This window comes from Phacochoerus africanus, chromosome 3 (assembly GCF_016906955.1).
Source record: "Phacochoerus africanus isolate WHEZ1 chromosome 3, ROS_Pafr_v1, whole genome shotgun sequence".
Lineage (NCBI taxonomy): Eukaryota > Metazoa > Chordata > Mammalia > Artiodactyla > Suidae > Phacochoerus > Phacochoerus africanus.
The window spans coordinates 54,060,385-54,080,222 of NC_062546.1; the positions used below are offsets into that span (position 1 = coordinate 54,060,385).

The 19,838-nt window shown below is 42.1% G+C and overlaps 1 pseudogene; it reads left to right on the forward strand.

The window, feature by feature from the left end:
• Positions 1-18,624: 18,624 nt before the first annotated feature.
• Positions 18,625-18,799, forward strand: LOC125122127 (cytochrome c oxidase copper chaperone-like; annotated as a pseudogene).
• The last annotated feature ends 1,039 nt before the right edge of the window (positions 18,800-19,838 follow it).

A 19,838-nucleotide genomic window follows, 5' to 3' on the forward strand; every position in this document is an offset into this window, starting at 1 on the left:
AGGATGGTGGACTCAGGTCTGTGAAAAGCTCTGCATCCACAGGTGAGGTCCTTGCACTTGTATGGGTGCACATGGCAACATGGAGGTGGTCTTCCCATCATTTACCTCAGGCAGGACTCTGATCATTTGAACATTCTCTGTGCAGATTTCTACGGCATCTTCAAAGCCAGGTGGGATTCCTAAACTCCATGTGCATAGTAAACTGACACTGAAATTTCATTCACAACTGACCATGTTGTGACTCCCACCACCTGCCTGGCCACTTCTCATTCAACCTCCCAGGCCCCATTCGAGTATGGATCCAGCCCCTGCTGGTAATCAATTCTGGCTTAATGCTTTATCTATTTCACCCCAGGAAAGCCCATTTTCACATTTTCCCTTATTTCTTACTTGTCTATAATGGATCATTTTTAAAATCTTTTTACGGCTGCACCTGCAGCATATGAAAGTTCCCATCCTAGGGGTTGAATGAGAGCCTAAGCCACAGCCACAGCAATGCTGGATCCAAGCTGCATCTGCAACTTATGCTGCAGCTTTCGGCAATGCCATATCCTTAACCCACTGAGACCAGGGATCGAATGCTCATCCGCATGGATACTAGCCGAGTTCTTAACCTGCTGAGCCACAGCAGGAACTCCTATAGTGGATCTTTTTAGATTTCATGATAGAATTTCATTTGTTGGATGTATGTACATATCTTATGTCCCAACTAATGATAAAGGCTTAAGTGTATTGAGCACTTTTCCTATATTAATTCATTGCAGCCTCTCTGTAACTCAAAACATGCACTGTTAGCCTCCTCATTTTACCAGATAAGGTAACGAAAGCAAAGAGGACTGAAACTTTCCCCAGGTCACATGCAATTAGACAAATTCATCTTTTCCTTAAATAGTCACAAATATTCAGTTGTATCAACATTGTATTAGATGTGAGTCATTGTATTATAGGTCGTTCCTGGGCAAGGCCTGTAGCTTCCAATTTTGAGGCTAGAGCTACACCTACAGCACTAACCTTGGGTTAACTGAATCAATATTTGCTGACCTAGTCGCTGAGGATTGCAATACTATATATGACATATGATTTTTAACCTACTGTAGTAAGAATTTTTTTGTCATAAGTTTAATGTTAAGCTAATGGGCAGTCTTAAGAAATCAGGTGTCCTTGGATCTCTGTTCTTTCCCACCAAGTGGGACTGGATGGCCAGACAGCCCAGCTCACCTAACAGAAGAATGATGTTCTATAAGGTTTTGCTCCTCCTGGAGAAATCTGATGTGGGATGAAGAATGTGCTTTTAAACCAAACTGTCCACATCCCATTGCTTTGTTTTGTAATTGCATATTGACCCCAATGCTGTAAATGTCAAGGTGCCTCTGCCCAGCGGTCTGTGACTGGGGACCTTCTCCCCTGGGCTCTGACCCAATTGATCAAGGGTTTCTGCAGACTTTGGTTTCCCTGCAGCCAAAAGATTTGTTTCTGTCCAGGTTTTCAGCAGAGAAAGAGCTATTATTTTTCTAGTGAGGGTTACATAAAATAGTTCTGCAGTGCTAGGAATATAGCTTTGCTAATATTTCTACTCATTGGGGGCGGGGGGGGAGGGTGAGGTTCCAGTTCTAGAATAGATGGCAAAGAAAATAGAGTTGAGATTCTAAAATTCACCAATCCAGGAGTTCCTGTCATGGCTCAGAGGTAACGAACCCAACTAGTATCCATAAGAACACAGGTTCAATCCCTGGTCGCACACAGTGGGTTAAGGATCTGGCGTTGCAATGAGCTGTGGTGTAGGTCACAGACTCAGCTCAGATCTGAGGTTGCTGTGGCTGTGGCATAAGCCAGTAGCTACATATCTGATTCGACCCCTAGCCTTGGAACTTTCATATGCTGAGGGTATGGCCCTAAAAAGACATAAATAAATAAATAAATAAATAAAATTCACCAATCCAGACTCACTGAATAGGTAACACTGAATGCTTTGTCAAAGAATTTATGGAACTGGATGGAATTTAGTTATCAGCATTCTTACTTTGCACTTAATTAAAGAAAAGTCTTTATAGGTTTGTGATTTGCCTAAATGGGTTGCAGAACACAGGCCTCATAATTCCTGTTCCAGAATTATTTTTTCAGATACTCTTAACTGCTTATAGAGTATCTTACACTTGCTGCATTGAAAATATATTTCAATTAGGGAAATTCTGACAGAAACAGAACAATTTTGAAACACAATCTAAAATCTTAAAAAAAAGAAAGAAAGAAAGAAAGAAAGAAAAGAAACACAATCTGTGGGGCAAAGTAAGGCCTGCCTCTCACATAAACGATATCTTTTGCTGTATAGCCTAAGGATTGGTTCATTATAGAGTTGGCATCCTGCTCAAACACTGCAGGGGGAAAAAAGAAAGACAAAAGGAAAAGAAAACCAGAGGACATTTTGAATGTGGTACCTGAATGAAATAGCTCAATCCAATTTAAGCAGATACCCACAGATTGCATCTGACTTGCAAGCATCTTTTACTTACTCCTGCCTCTGCTTTGCCCCATTTTCCAGAGGCAGTGCTAGGGCCCTTCTGTACATTTGGAAGCTCCAGAAGCCTTGAGCTCTTACATAAAATGCAAGTGTCAGTGGGTGAGCAACACAGAAACTCTATGGTCTCTAGGTGAAGTCTGACGATGCACAGAGAGACAAGTCCCATTTCCGCTCTGCCTCCCGACTCATCATCCACTGAAGACCAGACCCAGACCAGAATGAGATCACCCCAATCAATGTATTTTCTGTAAAGGACAGGTTGTTGTTTTTGGCTTGACTTGCAAAAACAAAATAAGAGAACAGAGGTCAAAATGTGTATCATTTCAAACAGAAAAAGCTAGTTGGAACACTTTAAAAGGAGGGGTATTTGTTTCTGTTTTTTCTTCTTAGGGCCACACCTGCAGCACAGGTAAGTTCCCAGGCTAGAGGTTGAATCAGAGCTGCGCACTGGATCAGAGTCCCATCTGCAACCTATGCTGCAGTTTGCGGCAACGCCAGACCCTTAATCCACTGAGCAAGGTGAGAGATGGAACCCACATCCTAACAGAGACAACATCGGGTCCTTAACCCACTAAGTCACAATGGAAACTTCAAAAAGGAGGATTTTTTTTTTTTTTTTTGGCTTTTTAGGGCCTCACCTGAGGCATATGGAAATTCTCAGGCTATGGGTTGAATCAGAGCTGCAGCTGCCGGCCTACACCACAGCTTATGGAAATGCCAGATCCTTAACCCACTAAGCAGGGCCAGGGATCAAACCCATGTCCTCACAGATGCTAGCAGATTCATAACCTGCTGAGCTACAACAGGAGCTTCAGGAAGAATTTTTTTTTTGCATGGCATGAAATCTGTGGGAAAAAATTGTCTCTGTAGGTGATGACTATGAGGCAATGTGTCTTCTAGAACTATTTGAATAAGGTGATTCAGAATAAAAACAAAAACAGAGAAAAAGTTTAACCTTACTTCATCTGTGTGTTTTTTTTTTTTTTGATGGAGGTAGGAGTTGTAAATATTTATTTATGATGGGTTTAATATGAATATTTAAGGCCATTTAAAATTACTTTCCCTCATACTCTGCATTGATTATGTTAACTTAATCTTAAAGACTGATTTTTGTGAATATGATAATTTTAAGATAATTTTCATGGCTTAGAAGGAAATATATTATTCAAAGAGTAGTTTTGATGAGGTCAATGCACCAGCCTCCATATGAAATGCCCTTTTTTTTTTTAATCTTTTTAGGGCTGCACCCATGGCATATGGAAGTTCCACTGAGCGAGGCTAGGGATCAAAGCTGCATCTTTATGGATGCTATTCGGATTCATTACTGCTGAGCCACAATGGGAACTCCCCAAAATGCCTTTTTTTAGTTACCCACTTAATGGTAGCTATCTCACATTCATCTAACCCAGATGTGGTTGCCTTCATGATTTGCATGAATTCCTGGTCCGATCAGCTTTGGTTAGAAGAGCAGGGCTGTGTCTTTCCATTTAGGTGACATGAACATCCTTCACTCATGATCAAATGAATGACTCAAAATTCCCTTTCTTGGAAGGGTTCAGTAAAATGGACAGATATGGTGAGGAGGTATTACGGACTTTTGCTGCAACCCACTCTGCAAAGTGAAGAAGAAAGACAATTCAGGTTTGGTTATGTTTACTTTGAGAGGCCAGTGGGACCTCAAACTGGAGCTATTCAAGAGGTTTTTGTACAGAGATGCATGTGTGTACATATAAAGAAACACAGTGGGGAAAGAGAAATGGGCCTCACCCGACGCATATGCTGAGAATTCGAGGATCATCTCTAAGATTTTCACCTCCTGGGGTGTATGTCCTGTATCAGGAATTTCTCCTTAAGTGTGAGTGGGTCATCAAAAAGTCTACAAACTGTTACATTTAGAGTGGATAAGCAATGAGGCCCTACTGTACAGCACAGGGAACTATAGCCAATCTCCTGGGATAGGTGATGATAGAAGATAATAATACAAAATGAATGTGACGACCAGGTCACTCTACTTACAGCAGAAGTTGGCACAATATTGTAAATCAACTATACTTTAATAAAAAAATAATTTAAAAAATCTATAAACAATAAATTCTGGAGAGGATGTGGAGGAAAGGGAACCCTCCTACACTGTTGGTGGGAATGTAAATTGGTACAATCACTACAGAGAACAGCATGGAGGATCCTTATAAATACTAAAAATAGAAATGCCATATGATCCAGCAATCCCACTGCTGGGCATCTATCTGGAGAAAACCATAATTCAAGAAGACACATGTACCTCAGTGTTCATTGCAGCATTATTTACAATAGCCAAGACATGGAAGCAATCTAAATGTCCATCGACAGAAGAATGGATACAGAAGATGTGATAAATATATGCAATGGAATATTACTCAGCCATAAAAAAGAATGAAGTAATACCATTTGCAGCAGCATGGATGGACATAGAGATGATTATATTTAGTGAAGTAAGTCAGACAAAGACAAATATCATATACTATCACTTACAGGGGAAATCTAAAAAAATGATGCAAATGAACTTATTTACAAAATTGAAACAGATTCATAGACTTTGAAAACAACCCTATAGTTACCAAAGGGAAAAGGTGGAGGGGGGTAAATTACGAGTTTGGGATTCATATATACACACTACTATGTAAATAGATAACCAACAAGCACCTACTGTATATCACCGGACACTCTACTCAGTATTCTGTCATAACCTATATGGGAAAAGAATCTGAAAAAGAATGGATACATCTACATGCACAACCTAATCACTTTGCTGTACGCCTTAAACTAAAGCAACACTGTAAGTCAGCTATACTTCAAAAAAAGCAAAAATTAGGAGTTCCCATCGTGGCACAGTGGTTAACGAATCTGATTAGGAACCATGAGGTTGCAGGTTCGATCCTTGGCCTTGCTCAGTGGATTAAGGATCCAGCATTGCGGTGAGCTGTGGCGTAGGTCGCAGACGCGGTTCAAATCCCACATTGCTGTGGCTCTGGCGTAGGCGGGTGGCTACAGCTCCGATTTGACCCCTAGCCTGGGAACCTCCATATGCCATGGGAATGACCCTAGAGATGGCAAAAAGACAAAAAAATTAAAATTAAAATTAAAAAATGTGAGTGGGAATTGTGCATATAATGATACTTCCCTTCCGTGTGAGATTACTAGTCAGTTAACTCTGAGTTAATCCAAAAGGGAGTTATCCTGAGTGAGCCCTAAAAAGAGGGACTGGGTCCCTGCTGAACAGAGAAATCTTCCTGCTGACTTTGACAGTCGGTTGCTTATTTTGTAAGGGGACCTATGGAGAAGGACTCATAGTAAGACCCTTCGAATGACCTCCAGCCAATGACAGTGGTCCCTGCTGACCACAAGAAAGAAATTGGGCCCCTCAGCCTGATAGCTTTAGGCACATGAATTTATCCAACAGCATGTGAGCCTGGAATAGGAGTTGAGCTTCATAAATGATCGGAGATCCTGCCACCAGTGCAACTTCAGCCTGGTGGGAATCCAAGGCGAGCACCTGGTGAAGCCCCACCCAAACCCCTGACCCACAGAAGCTGTGTGATAATACATCAATGCTGCTTTAATAAAGAAATGATTTCTGGTGATTTGTTACACAGCCATAGGAAAGCAGTTTTGAAGTCATCAGCAGATTGATGATAACAGAAGCCCTGGGTGTGTATTAGATTAAACATTAAGAGTGTGTGTACAGAGAGATGGAGACAGGGTTTAAATGAATTCCCATTGAAGAGTGAGGAAAGAGGAAAAGGAAAGAAGAGTGAGGAAAGAGGAAAAGGAAGCTCTGAAGGAGTAGTGGCCAGCCAAGAAGTGGAATCAGACAAGGGAGGTGGAGGTGAAATACACCGTGTTCTCCTGACCTCCCTACCTTATTTTGAAAGACGGGACTTCTACACCCTCACCTGTGGCTCTGTTTGGTAAGACTGACAGACGTGAGCTCCGCCTGGTCCAGCCTTTCAGGATCCCAGGATCACGGGCCCTGCGTCTTCTCTCCACCCTCCTTCCCCCCCGTGGGGCATGCTGCTTGAGAAGGAGGCAGAAAGGAGGGCAAGAAGTCCTCAGATGTCAAGTGGGTCACTGGCTGGACAAGAGAGAGCTAGCTATGCCACATGGATCCAAACTCCAGAGAAAGGAATGGAAGTCTCTTTAAAAAAAAAAAAAATTAGTTGTTTATTTATTTTTAGGAAATCTTTTTTTAGCCATAAGTAAAGCATCCAATAGTTTGCCTGCAATAAAACTAATAGCATAGATTCTAGCTTGACTCATTATATTTCTCAACTTTTCAGAACTTGGTGGGGGGGGATTCGGTGATTAACACTGTAGGGACAGCCAAGAGCAGGAGCAGCTACGAAGAGACAGAAGGTCAAGGAGGAGGAAGGCAGCATAGGATCAAAAGTTTCCCGGGAGGTCAAGGATAGTAAGCCCTCAGTACATGGCAGCATATTAGTCAGGATCTGAGCTAAATTCATTGAACGCATTTCCTCACTTAATCATCATGACAGTCTTTGGATGAGGCACTTACATTGGCAGATGAGGCTTAAAATCAGGCAACTGCGGAAGGACAAACAACTTAGGAGAGGCTGGAATCCACACCCTAGAGTGTCTGAACCCAAAGCCCTTCCCATGTCCAAGGGGTTTGACAACAAAAGAGGTTCTTGATGATCTGGAACACTGTTGACTGTTTCAGGGGAGCTTGGATGTCCCATCCAGTTAGCAAGTAGCTAACCAGATCCAGGGTGGTCGGAGGAGAACGCATATAGTTAAATATTTAAATATTTAAATGAAGAGGTGTAGTAGAGGAAATGGGGGGAGGCTGGGGGGAGGTTTTTTTTTTTTTCCCCTCAGTAAGATAGGAAAGATTTTGAAAACATTTTAATGCTGTTAGAGCCACTGAGAAAGTGGGATATATGAGAGAAATGGAGGTTAATTTGCGACTAAGTGAGAGTGAGGGCTCTGGGTTGGGGAGGGGAAATGGAGCCGTGGAATTTGAGTTTCTGTTGGTTTCTCTGTTCTTGGTGAAGCAGAAAGTGAGGTTATCTGCCCAGCCTAAGTGAAGGAGGAGAGGAGGTGGAAATGATTGTCCTTTGAGAAGGGACTATGAATTATGGACGAGTTTCCAACCAGACATGACTAAGAGGAAATGACCCAAGAATCAGCTTGTCTAGATTGTCCAGCCTGGCGACTCATTCTCTACAAACACTGTGTTTGGAAAGGAAATTAGTGCTTATCACTAATTATCCTAAAATGTTCATAATTTAATTTCTTATGATTTTTTTCCTTTTTATGGTAGAGGAATTTTGTCATTGTTGTGTCATTTCTTTGTTTACAGGTTGCTTTCTTTGTTTGGGTTCTTTTTCTTGAAGAAAAGCCAGTTTCCTCTTCATGAATGCTAATTTGAATAGGATTGATCTCATTGAGTTTTATATCGTCAGCTTTGTCAACAGAGGACTCTGAGCAAGGGTTACTGTCTAGGCTATGATTTCAATACAATCCATTCTAACCCCAATTCCTTGGCCTTGCCTTAAAAAATATAGTTTCAGAGCTTCTAACTGATGCTGTCAGCTCTCTGAATTTTTCTACTGAGTTTCCCGTTCGTTAAGCATCTTTTTTCCTTTTTTAAAACAGACAACCAAATGTGAATGAGCTCTTATAATGTACCCATGTGGAGTTCCTGTTGTGGGTCAGCAGTAACAAATCCATCCAGTAGGCATGAGGATGAGGGTTCGATCCCTCAGTAGGTTGAGGATCCAGCATTACCTTGAGCTGTAGTGTAGGCCACCAGCTACAGCTCCAATTTGACCCCTAGCCTGGAAACTTCCATATGCCATGGGTGGGGCCCTAAAAAAAGCCAAAAAATAAAATGTACCCATGGTTATGATGCATGTTATAGAACATAAAAACAAACAAAATGGGAGTCCCCTGGTGGCTCAATGGGTTAAGGATCCAGAGTCATCACTGCTGGGGCTCAGGTCACTGCTGTGGTGTGGGTTCAATCCCTGGCTCAGGAACTTCTACATGCCAGTGGTCTAAGAGAAGAAAAAAAAAAAACCAACTAAAATACATAGTTTCTACTCGTAAGAAGCTTCTATTTTGGGTGCAAACACAAAACAGCACACAGTAAACAAGTAGAGAACAACACAAAATAGAAAGCACTCCATCCTTTAGGGAAAATGCTGGTTAGTGTGGACTGGTAAGGTCTTCATGGAAGAGACAGGACTGAGGTGGTGTCTTCAAGGACAGCAGAACCAGACCAAGCAAGAGAAAGAGACAAGCTGTTTGCAAAGGGGAGACAGAATGAAGAGGGTTAGAGCTGCTGTATAGCACGAGGAAGTAGATCTAATCACTTGTGATGGAACATGAAAGAGGATAATGTGAAAAAAAAGAGTGTATATAAATGTATAACTGGGTCACTTTGCTGTACAGCAGAAATTGACAGAACATTGTAAATCAAGCATAATAATTTTTTTTTTTAAAAAGAAAAGGGATAGAGCCAAGATTAACTAGGACGTGGATGAAGGTTAGTGAGGAATTTGTATAAAAGGATGTTTGTAGTCACACAATATGGGAAAACAAGTTTGATACACATAGAATCATAAGGTGAAATGACCTGTTAAGCCAGCCTATAATACCCCTAATGCTGAGAGGTAAGTAATTTCCCAAGGGTGTCTCAGTGGTTATGTTATGGGTTATGAGTGTTATGTCTCAGTGGTTATGAAATGGGTTAAGGATTCCGTTTGTTTGTTTGTTTGTTTGTTTTTCTCTTTTGGGTGGCCGAACCAGCCGCATATGGGGTTCCCAGGCTAGGGGTCGAATCAGAGTTCCAGCTGCCGACCTACACCACAGCCACATCAACCTGGGCTCAAAGCCGTGTCTGCAACCTACACCACAGCTCAGGGCAACACCAGATCCCCGACCCACGGAGTGACGCCAGGGATTGAACCTGTATCCTCATGGATACTAGTAGGATGTGTTTCTGCTATGCCACAACGGGAACTCCCTCAGTGTTTTTTTTTTTTTTTGGCTTTTTGCTATTTCTTGGGCCGCCCCTGTGGCATATGGAGGTTCCCAGGCTAGGGGTCGAATCTGAGCTGTAGCCTCCGGCCTACGCCAGAGCCACAGCAACGCGGGATCCGAGCCGCGTCTGCAACCTACACCACAGCCTCACGGCAACGCCGGATCGTTAACCCACTGAGCAAGGGCAGGGACCGAACCCGCAACCTCATGGTTCCTAGTCGGATTCGTTAACCACTGCGCCACGACGGGAACTCCCTGGTTTTTTTTTTTCTTTTTTTTTTAATTGAAATCCTTAATTGCAAGATCGGGGACTTTGCCATATACACTGCTGCCTCTTACAGGGCCATTTATAGGGAGGCATAATAGTCTAGGACTTAAGCTTACTGGATGTGTGATAGCTCCAATTGAAATACTGGTTTTGATCACTACAGTCATGTAACCTTGGACAAGGTCATTGTTTCTCCCATCTCTCTAAGGGTCAGTGTAGTAAGATGCTAATAGTATTCTCCTGGAATGGTTTGTTTATGTGTGTCTATTAAATAATAGAGGTAAAGTGCTTATCATAGCGCATACAACATATTAAGTACCCAATATATGTTATCTGCTGTTTTATCAGTTCTCATTCAATGTTGATTTGAATGTTCACTATACTTGGTGAGGTTATTTGAGAAGTATAAAGGTAGATAAGCTGGAATACTTACTGCTTAATAGGAGAGATAAGACTTCGAGATAAAAATTTATAATAAAAGGTAAAAAGTGATCAGCATTGTCAGTAAGGCAGAGATAAAATAGACAAAGTACTATGAGCATTAAAAAGCAAGGGAGGAACTCCCGCTGTGGCGTAGAAGAATCAGTCTTGGGAGCAACTGAGACACGGGTGAGATCCTTGGAGGGCACAGTGGGTTAGGGATTCAGCGTTGCCTCAGCTGCTGCTTAGTTCGCGACTGTGGCTCAGACTCCAGGCCCAGGAGATCCATGTGCCCCAGGGTGGCCAAAAAAGACATCCCCCCCCAATAATAACAATAAAGCAAGGGAAATTTCTTCCATGTGGAAACAGGTTTGCAGAAACAGTGGGTTGATATCAAAACAAACGTGCCAGCAAAGAAACAGCCACATAAATACTATCTCTCAGTCACCTTGGGAACCTGTCTGGGTAGTAACATACCTGAAGCCGCAGTTAATGGTCAAGAGATATTCTGGACACCCCTTTGGGAACTCCTACATGCCTTTACACCGCGATCCCAGAACCTCTTCCCCAGCCTCATTTCGGAAGGACGCATGCGCTAGATTCACATTGCTGGAGTTGCGGGAGGGGAGGAGGGTTTCTGGGTGGAGGGAACCGGAAGTGCAGGTACGGAGCTGTGGAGGAAACAGCTCTGGAGGCCTGGTGCTCAGGGAGGAAGGGGTTCTGCCAAAGATGAGCAGTCCCCTCTGACATGTGTAGAAGATGCACTGATTGAAAACTGTTAAGACTACATTATTTAGTATCAGCTTTTTATTGGGAAAATGGAGGAGCGCATGGACGGGGTTGAAAGCGCTCAGGAATGGGGATGGGTAGAGAGCCCTATTGCCCTGAGACCTCTGTATGCTCCATTTTACCGTAAAGGCATTGGGAACTGGGTTTTAAGCTGAGTGATGAGGCATGAGGCTAAACAGAGTATTGCTAGACATGTTTGCCTTTATTTTTCTCCTGTTTTTAAAAGGGAATGTGGAATTCTGCAGTGACCTAGCAGTTAAGGATCTGGCAGTGTCACTGCTGTGGCTTGGGTTCAGTTCCCGGTCCCGGAACGTCCACATGCAGCAGGTGCACCCAATCAATCAGTCAATAGGAATGCTTTAATCAGTTTAAATTTAAAGACAGTCTTTGCTATAGCTTTTTTATTTGACTTTATCAGGTGAAGACAATTTTTTTTTTTTTTTTTGCTCTGTTCCAGGTTTGGCAATAGAAATTTTTTTTTAATATTTACTAATTAATTTTCCAGCTTTAATTGAGATATGTTGTTTTACTCTCTTAATCTACTAATGAAAGAAATTATGTGTGGATAGATTTTTTTTTTTTTTTTTTACTTTTTAGGGCCGCACCCACAGCATATGGAGGTTCCCAGGTTAGGGGTCGAATTGGAGCTGTAGCTACTGGCCTATGCTACAGCCACAACAATGCAGGATCTGAGCCATGGCTGGGACCTACACCATAGCTCACAGCAACGCAGGATCCTTAACCCACTCAGTGAGGCCAGGGATTGAATGTACAACCTTATGGTTCCTAGTAGGATTTGTTTCCACTGAGCCATGACGGGAACTCCTGTATGTGGATAGATTTTATAATGCAAAGGAACTTTATGTTCTTGGGATAAACCCAATTCGGTCACGGTGCCTTTTTTTTTTTTTTTTTTAAACATTGCTGGATCAAGTTCACTAATTCTGCTTAGGATATTTGCATCTATGTTCATGAAAGAAATTGGCCTCTATTTGTCTCACAGCTCCCTGATAGTTATTTTCTGCCCAATGATATGGAGTCTTGCCCTACACATGAGCAGCTTAGAATTCATCCAAGATTCAAAGAAACTCTTTTGCAGTTTTATTTGTTTGTCTGTTTCTGTTCTCTCCCCTAGAATATAAGAACACAAATATTTTATTTTATTCTCGCCACCTGGAATAGTGCCTGGAAATACTAAGTGCATAATTCATGGCTGTTGACTTTGTACAAGAAAATTTCTCATGTATTTGGAGTAAATGCCATCTAATTTATAATCATGAGTGAAAGCAGGATATTGGGAAAAGTAATAAATGTTTGGGTTTATTATAGGGAATGTTGGAGAAAGCCAACTAGAAATGATTAAGAGAATATCTGAAGAGCATTGAAATTTTCTTGCAAAGAAAATCATACTTTTGGAAAGGGTCCAGTTAATACAGTGAAATCTTTTTTTCCCATTGAGACTCAGCCTCTCAGGAACAGGAGGCAAAGCTGCTCGAACAATGGCAGTTAACAAAGTCGCTGGACAGAAGGACCAGGAGGCAAGAGGGTTGAGAATACTGATGAGCAGGTTAAGCTGGTCATTGGGAAGGTAGAGAAACTAGGAGAGGATCCCTTAAATAATGGTCTGGGATCAATACTAGAGGTCATGAGGGGGACAAAGTCATCCAAGGTGGGAGTGAAGATGAAATCTAGGTGGAAGACACTGGTTAAATCTTAAATTTCTCTGGCTTGTCTTTGAAGGGATGAAATACCTCAGTAATGGCTTGACCTAAGTCACTTATTTTGTCAATGAATCTCAACATGGCAAAGTCTCCCACTTAAAAAGAGGTCTATCTCAATATAGCCCAAGACCCCAGCAACCATGAAGGTCATGTCTGTCATGGGGCAGCTCCCCCCAATCTATTCCCCCACCCCCAATGGGGTTCCATTCATCATCACTCCTTCTTCATCATTTTCAAAACCTGACAATTCTCAATGACAAAAGAAGGAACTATCTCACTGTCTTCTCTGTGGATCAGTAAGAGTTTGGCTTCAGGGCCCTTGGAAGTTTGTTTTTCAGACAAGTGAAAATGTAACTGCCTCTAAGCATTTAGCTCTGCTGGCAGGATGCCTGCTCTAGCTGACAGGATGGGCTGCCTCGTGTTGTTTGAGTTTCTAACCAGGTTGTCTGACAGCGGGATACTTTTGGTTTGATCAAGGACAGTGGGCTCTGGATCAACGCTCAGCTTTTGTCAGGCTTCCTTTTCAGACCAGGAAAACCTCACAGCTGCACTGACTGTTGGTCCAGCTGGGACAAGGCAGAGGCAAATGTGACTTACCTGGGTTAGGAGTAAACACAGGCATCTCCCAGATTCAGAGTGGTGTGGAGGAAAGAGGTGTGGGTGGTGACTTCTCTGCTATCTACATAGTGCATAGAAACCAACAAGCCTTTGTTTATTCATCTCCAAAGTGAAGGAATAGAAGAAAAAATCTGTAGGGTTTACTCTTGTTCAAAACTCTAGAATTGCATTGAAACAGGTAGGAATCTTTTCATGTGAAGATGGATGGGATGAAACAGGAGTAAATGAAAGTCTTCTAAGAAATTCCTATGATTGCTTAACTGCTGGTCGATGATCATCATGTCAAATAAGTTAAGGAATGGAAGATATAGAGAATGGAGGGATGGGTAGACAAAGACCCCTCCCTACCACATTTCTTGATGCTTCCCCCCCCCCACCCCCCCACCCCCCACCCCCGCTGTCCAAGAAAACAAAGTAAAAAGTAAAATTTCAACACATAGAGTTTCCTGCTAGTCAGGACATTAGGAATCATCTTAGCTAGTTTTCCTTCCCTTTGTGGTTAAAGACACCATGGTTAACATGGGAAAGACAAGCTATTGGCCAATGGTAGTCAAAGTCAAGATTCCAGCTCTTTCAGAGGAGTCTGGGAGATTCAGAGCATCCTGGCTAGGAAGAGGTTAAACCCCTTCCCCTTCGAAAAGCAGAGAAATGTAGGGAGGCCTGAGTCTGGACAATCAGTAAGCAGAGTAAATAAGCTCCAATCCTAGGAAAGACGATTTGCTGATTGGTCTGTTTTATACTGGAGATGAATTGCTTTGGTTTCTCGGATGTTAATTGTAGCCAGAAAAAGTCCAGAACACTGCAATAGCATGATATATTTGGAAAAACACATGATTTGAAATTGAGCAGGCCTGGAGTCAAGTCCAGTTCTAATACTAACTATCCTTTCTGATTCCAAATTCTGTCATTAATAACTTGGGGATAATTATATCTGCATGGATTTTATGGGGATTAGAGATAATTTATGCAAAAATTTGGCCTATGGTAAACATTTGCTAACTGGTGTCTATCAGTGAGGCACAAGGAAAGGGACAAAAATTTTAGCCCCAAAAGCAATACAGAGACACTGCAATTTTGCTAAATTTGGCATATTAAAGGATACTCCCAGACCTACCTTGATTTTGTAGAGAGGTCCTTGATGCCATAAGAGACATCAGTGTTCTTAGGACCATGGTGACTGCTGTAGAAAGATGTGCCATCACAAGTCTCTGAGCTTCCCTTTGGGGACACAGAACTTGGTGACCCCAGGATTTCTATAGAAGAGTCTTTTTTTTTTTCTCTTTTGTCTTTTTAGGGATGCACCCACATCATATGGAAGTTCCCAGGCTAGGGGTCAAATTAGGGCTACAGCTGCTGGTCTAGACACAGTCACAGCAATGTGGGATCCAAGCCACATATGCAATCCACACCACAGCTCATGCAACGCCAGATCCTTAAGCCCTTGAGCAAGGCCAGTGATCAAACCTGAGTCCTTGTGGATACTAGTCCAGTTCATTACTGCTGAGCCACAATGAGAACTCCTATAGAGGAGCCTTAAGGGTGTCAATTTATTTGGAAATGGTTGCCTGGGAGTTAAGTTTGCGTATAAGTTTACAAATGATTGAAAAAATGTCAGTTGTGCATAGCAGGGATGGAAGACTTGTAGAGTTTGGTGGGGGAGGGGTCTGGCGAAGCCCCGCCTCACCACATTTCTTGATGCCCCCACTGCTGTCATAGAAAACAAAGTATAAAAGCAAAATTTTGACACATGGAATTTCCTGCTAGTTGGGACGTTAGAAGCAATCTCAGCTGCTTCCTTCCCTTTATGCTTAAAGACAACCCTGTTAGTATGGAAAAGAAAACTATTGGGAAAAATGTTAATTGAGGTAAAGGGATAAGTATTTATAAAGCTGAATGTGTGACTTCAGTCTCTCTCAACCCCCATACATGTGCATGCATACACAACCACACACACACCACACACACACTCATTAGATACAGGGTGAAGACCAAGAAAGTGGACAGGATTTCCAATGAGTCTACACTCATGTACTATTCATTTAATAAACATAATGACAAAGACTTTCTCCTTGACCAAACTGTAGTTGGGCTCCTCTAAGATCTTTTTCAACCAGGCATGTCCTAAAGAGCCCTGTTTTAGCAAAGATCCTGCCAAGTTGGTTTAGCCAGAATCCTCCACCCTCAATCGGATCTCTCTAGATGTCTGACCAAATTCCTCATCCTCCACCACCTCCAGGTGATGTCTTATCAATCTTACCTGCCTTCAGCAAGAAACCCGTTAGATCAGTTTAGAAAAGAATTACCCAACCCTCTTTGTAATTTTTCATCTACAGATTTCCCACCTCCCCTCTATACTCCCCTGCTCTGCTCAATTCTTCTCCTTAACCTTAAATTCCCACTTTTTTTTTTTTTGTTATATCCAGAGTTGAGTCCAATCTCTGTCCCTATTGCAAAACCCCATTGCAGTGGTCCCTATACCTATCACCATAGTCCTGAATAAAATCTGCCTTACCATCTTAAAAAGAGTCACAATATTTTTGTTTTACCTCTGATAATGAAATAGAAAGAAATAAACTGGACTTCAAGGCACAGACAGGCAGAGAATTGAAAGTAGCATCTTTAAACACAAGTAACTTTGGTGACCAAAACAAAACAAAACAAAAAAAAGTTAATTGTAATAGATTAGATTAATCAAATATTTGCTACTTGCTTTTATGGAAATTCTGAGATAAAAGTTATTTTTCTTCTCAATGGGCTCCAGTCCAATAGGCCACTTAACTGTCCACCTTTAGCATGGTTTGATGTCAGTAGTGCTACCGCTGTAGGAAATGGTAGGAGCACAGGATGGGGCTGGGTTGTTCTCTCTGCTTAATAGATAAGGGACCTTGAGCACCTGGGATGGTGCTTTGAGGACCATTGTCATTTTTATTTTTTTTTTATTTTTAAAAATTTTATTGAAGTACAGTTAATTTACAATGTCATATGAATTTCCGCTGTACAGCAAAGTGATTCAGTTATAAACATGCACACATCCATTGTTTTTCAGATTCTTTTCCCATATAGATTATCACAAAACATTGGGTAGAGTTCTCTGTGCTATACAGCAGGCCTGCACTGACCATTCATTCCATATACAGGAGTGTGCATATGCCAGTTCCAAACCCCAATCCAATCGTCCCCCCACCTTTCCCCTTCAGTAACCATACATTTGTTTTCAAAGTCTGTGAGTCTGTTTCCATTTTGTAAATAAGTTCATTGGCATCATTTTTTTAAGAGTCCACGTATAAATGATATCACATCGTATTGTCTAACACAGAAAATTAGACAAAATGAGATGGAAGAGGAATATGCTATAGGTGGAGGAATAAGAAAAAGCACAGAAGAACAATTAGTGAAGTGGAAATAGGCAACCTACTTGAAAAAGAATTCAGAGTAATGACAATAAAGGTGATCCAAGATCTCAGGGGGAAAAAAAAAAAAAAGGAGGCACAGACTGAGAAATTACAAGAAATGTTTAACAAAGAGTTAGAAGAATTAAGGAACAAATAAACACATGAATTGAAATGAAAAACACACTAGAAGAAATCAGTAGCAGAGTACATAGAGCAGAAGAATGAATAGGTGAGTTGGCAGACACATTGGTGAAAATCATTTCTATAGAACAGAATAAGGAAAAAAGAATAAGAGGAAATGAGGACAATCTCAGAACTCTGGGGCAACATTAAACACACCAACATTCACATTTTTGGGGTTATTATCTTTAATAAAAAGTTGAGGAATGGTGCAGAGGAAATGAATCTGACTAGGAACAATGAGGTTGTGGGTTTGATCCCTGGCCTTGATCTGTGGCTTAAGGCTCCCATGTTGCTGTGAGCTGTGGTGTATGTTGCAGACATGGCTCAGATCTTGTGTTGCTGTGGCTGTGGTGTAAGCCAGCAGCTGCAGCTCTGATTCAGCCCCTAGCCTGGGAACCTCCATATGCTGACGGTGTGGCCCTAAAAAGCAAGAAAAAAAATTGATAATACCTACCTCACTAGATTGCAGAGAGAATCAAATGAGTTAATGTAAGAAAAGGAGCTCTATTAAGAGTCCTGGAGTTGCCACCATGGCTCAGTGGTTAACAAACCCAACTTGTATCCACGAGGATGCATGTTCCATCCCTGGTCCCGCCTAGTGGGTTAAGGATCAGGCATTGCCTTGAGCTGTGGTATAGGTCACAGACAGGCTCGGACCTGGTGTTGCTGTGCCTGTGGTATAGGCCAGCAGCTACAGCTCTGATTCAACCCCTAGCCTGGGAACCTCCATATACCGCAGGTACAGCCCTACAAAGACCAAAAAAAACCCCAAACCCCCCCAAAAAACCCAAAAAACACCCAAACTAGAACAAAACAAAAAAACCTTTAAGAGTCCTCTACAAACAGTAATTGTTGCTATTTTCTTCTCCCTTCAGAGTGTAGTTGGTTTTCCCAACGAAGTTTTCAGAGAAAGGCAAAATTGACTGTGGGCTTTCAAAAACCTGTCCTTTCAAAGATAATGTGTTAAATTATGATTTGATCTTTTAAAAATGAGTGAATAACTTTAAAAAATACCCAATTTTGGAGTTCCCGTCGTGGCGCAGTGGTTAACGAATCCAACTAGGAACCATGAGGTTGCGGGTTCGGTCCCTGCCCTTGTTCAGTGGGTTAATGATCCGGCATTGCCGTGAGCTGTGGTGTAGGTTGCAGACGCGGCTCGGATCCCGCGTTGCTGTGGCTCTGGCGTAGGCCGGAGGCTACAGCTCCGGTTCAACCCCTAGCCTGGGAACCTCCATGTGCCGCGGGAGCGGCCCAAGAAATAGCAAAAAAAAAAAAAAAAATACCCATTTTGAAATGTCCTATCTAGTCTCTTTCTGTCATGTTTCATTGTTGTTTCATGCTATTTCTCAAATGTTAGCCTTTTCTTTTCATTTTCTCCGGGTAGAAATTTTCTTCCTGCTTTTCCTTTCCCCTGAGAAAGTGACTGGCTGGTTAGGAGATTCTCCGCAGAGACCTCCAAGGACATGGCAACTATGAAACTCCTGCAAGAGAAAGTATCATGTGATTCCTAAGACAAAGTTAGGGTTACTCGGGCTATAGAAAAGATTGTCATATAAAAGGCACTTTGATATATATCTTGCTGGATGGAAACACAATATTATTTCTAAAAGCATAGTAGTGTCCTAAAATTGGAGACATGAGTTCGTGCGAATTGCAGCTTTTGGCGAGCAAATGCTGGGCCTGGCAGCCGCAAGCCCCGGCGCACTTGAGTCAAAGGAGAAGAAGCCTCTAAAACTTGCTGTGCCTGCCTGGAGACCAAAAAACATCAATGAAAAAGAAGAGCAACTATGGACACCTAATGAAGGCCCACAAGGAGTGCATGAGAGCCCTAGGATTTAAGTTATAAAATGGTGGTCTGTGTTGTGAATGAATAATTCCTAAAAAATGAAGGAGATTCTTTGGGAGGTCTTTGATGAACTTTGATAAATAAAAAGTATTTATAATTTATTAAAAATATATATCCCCAGTCAAAAAGATAAATAAAATAAAATAGGAGACACATACTTAAATGACCAAAGGCAACAGACTGGAATCTGACACATGAGACAGGATTAGGGAGGCTGACCCCTGCACTGACCAGGAGAATAAAAACTTGCTATTTTTTTTTGCTTTTTAGGGCCATACCCGCGGCATATGGACATTCCTAGGCTAGGGGTCAAATTGGAGCTACAGCTGCCAGCCTATGCTGCAGCCACAGCAACACAGGATTCTAGCTGCGTCTGTGACCTACACCACAGCTCACAGCAACGTGGGAACCTTAACCCACTGATCGAGGCCAGGGACCGAACCCTCAACCTCATGGTTCTTAGTCAAATTCGTTTCCTCTGTGCCATGATGGAAACTCCCAGTTACGGTTTTTTTTTTTTTTGGGTTGAAAACACCTTATGCTCAGAGAATGGGATTTTCTTTGCCACTAATTTATTTAACACTGATTCACTGTAGGAATTATAATTTCACATGCCAAAAGCATACAGGATAATGTCTCTTCCTAACCCAATAAAGAAATAGCACAGTCTCAGCCAACAATGGATTAACCACACTGTTATGCCAGGCAAGAGGGAGATGAAGAGAATAAAGTCCAAACTGAGTTGAGGTGAACATTTTCATGAGTTGGTTCCCCAGGAGAGTCAGCTTAGCCAACCAAGGGCATTCAGCTGCCAAAGCAAAAGTAAACGTCTTTTTTGCTGAGAGCATGTTGCCCAGGAAAGAAGATGCTGTTGGCTGTTGGCAGCACGTCAATCTCCTTTGCGGGTGTTGCATGGTTTTCACCACTGCCTACAAGGAGTCCCTTTGCCCAGGCAGGAGCTAGTGCCTCTTTGTGTACAGAGAGCTGTTTAGATCTGCAAGGAGTAGCCTTGCCCAGACCAAACACTCTGGAGTTGCTA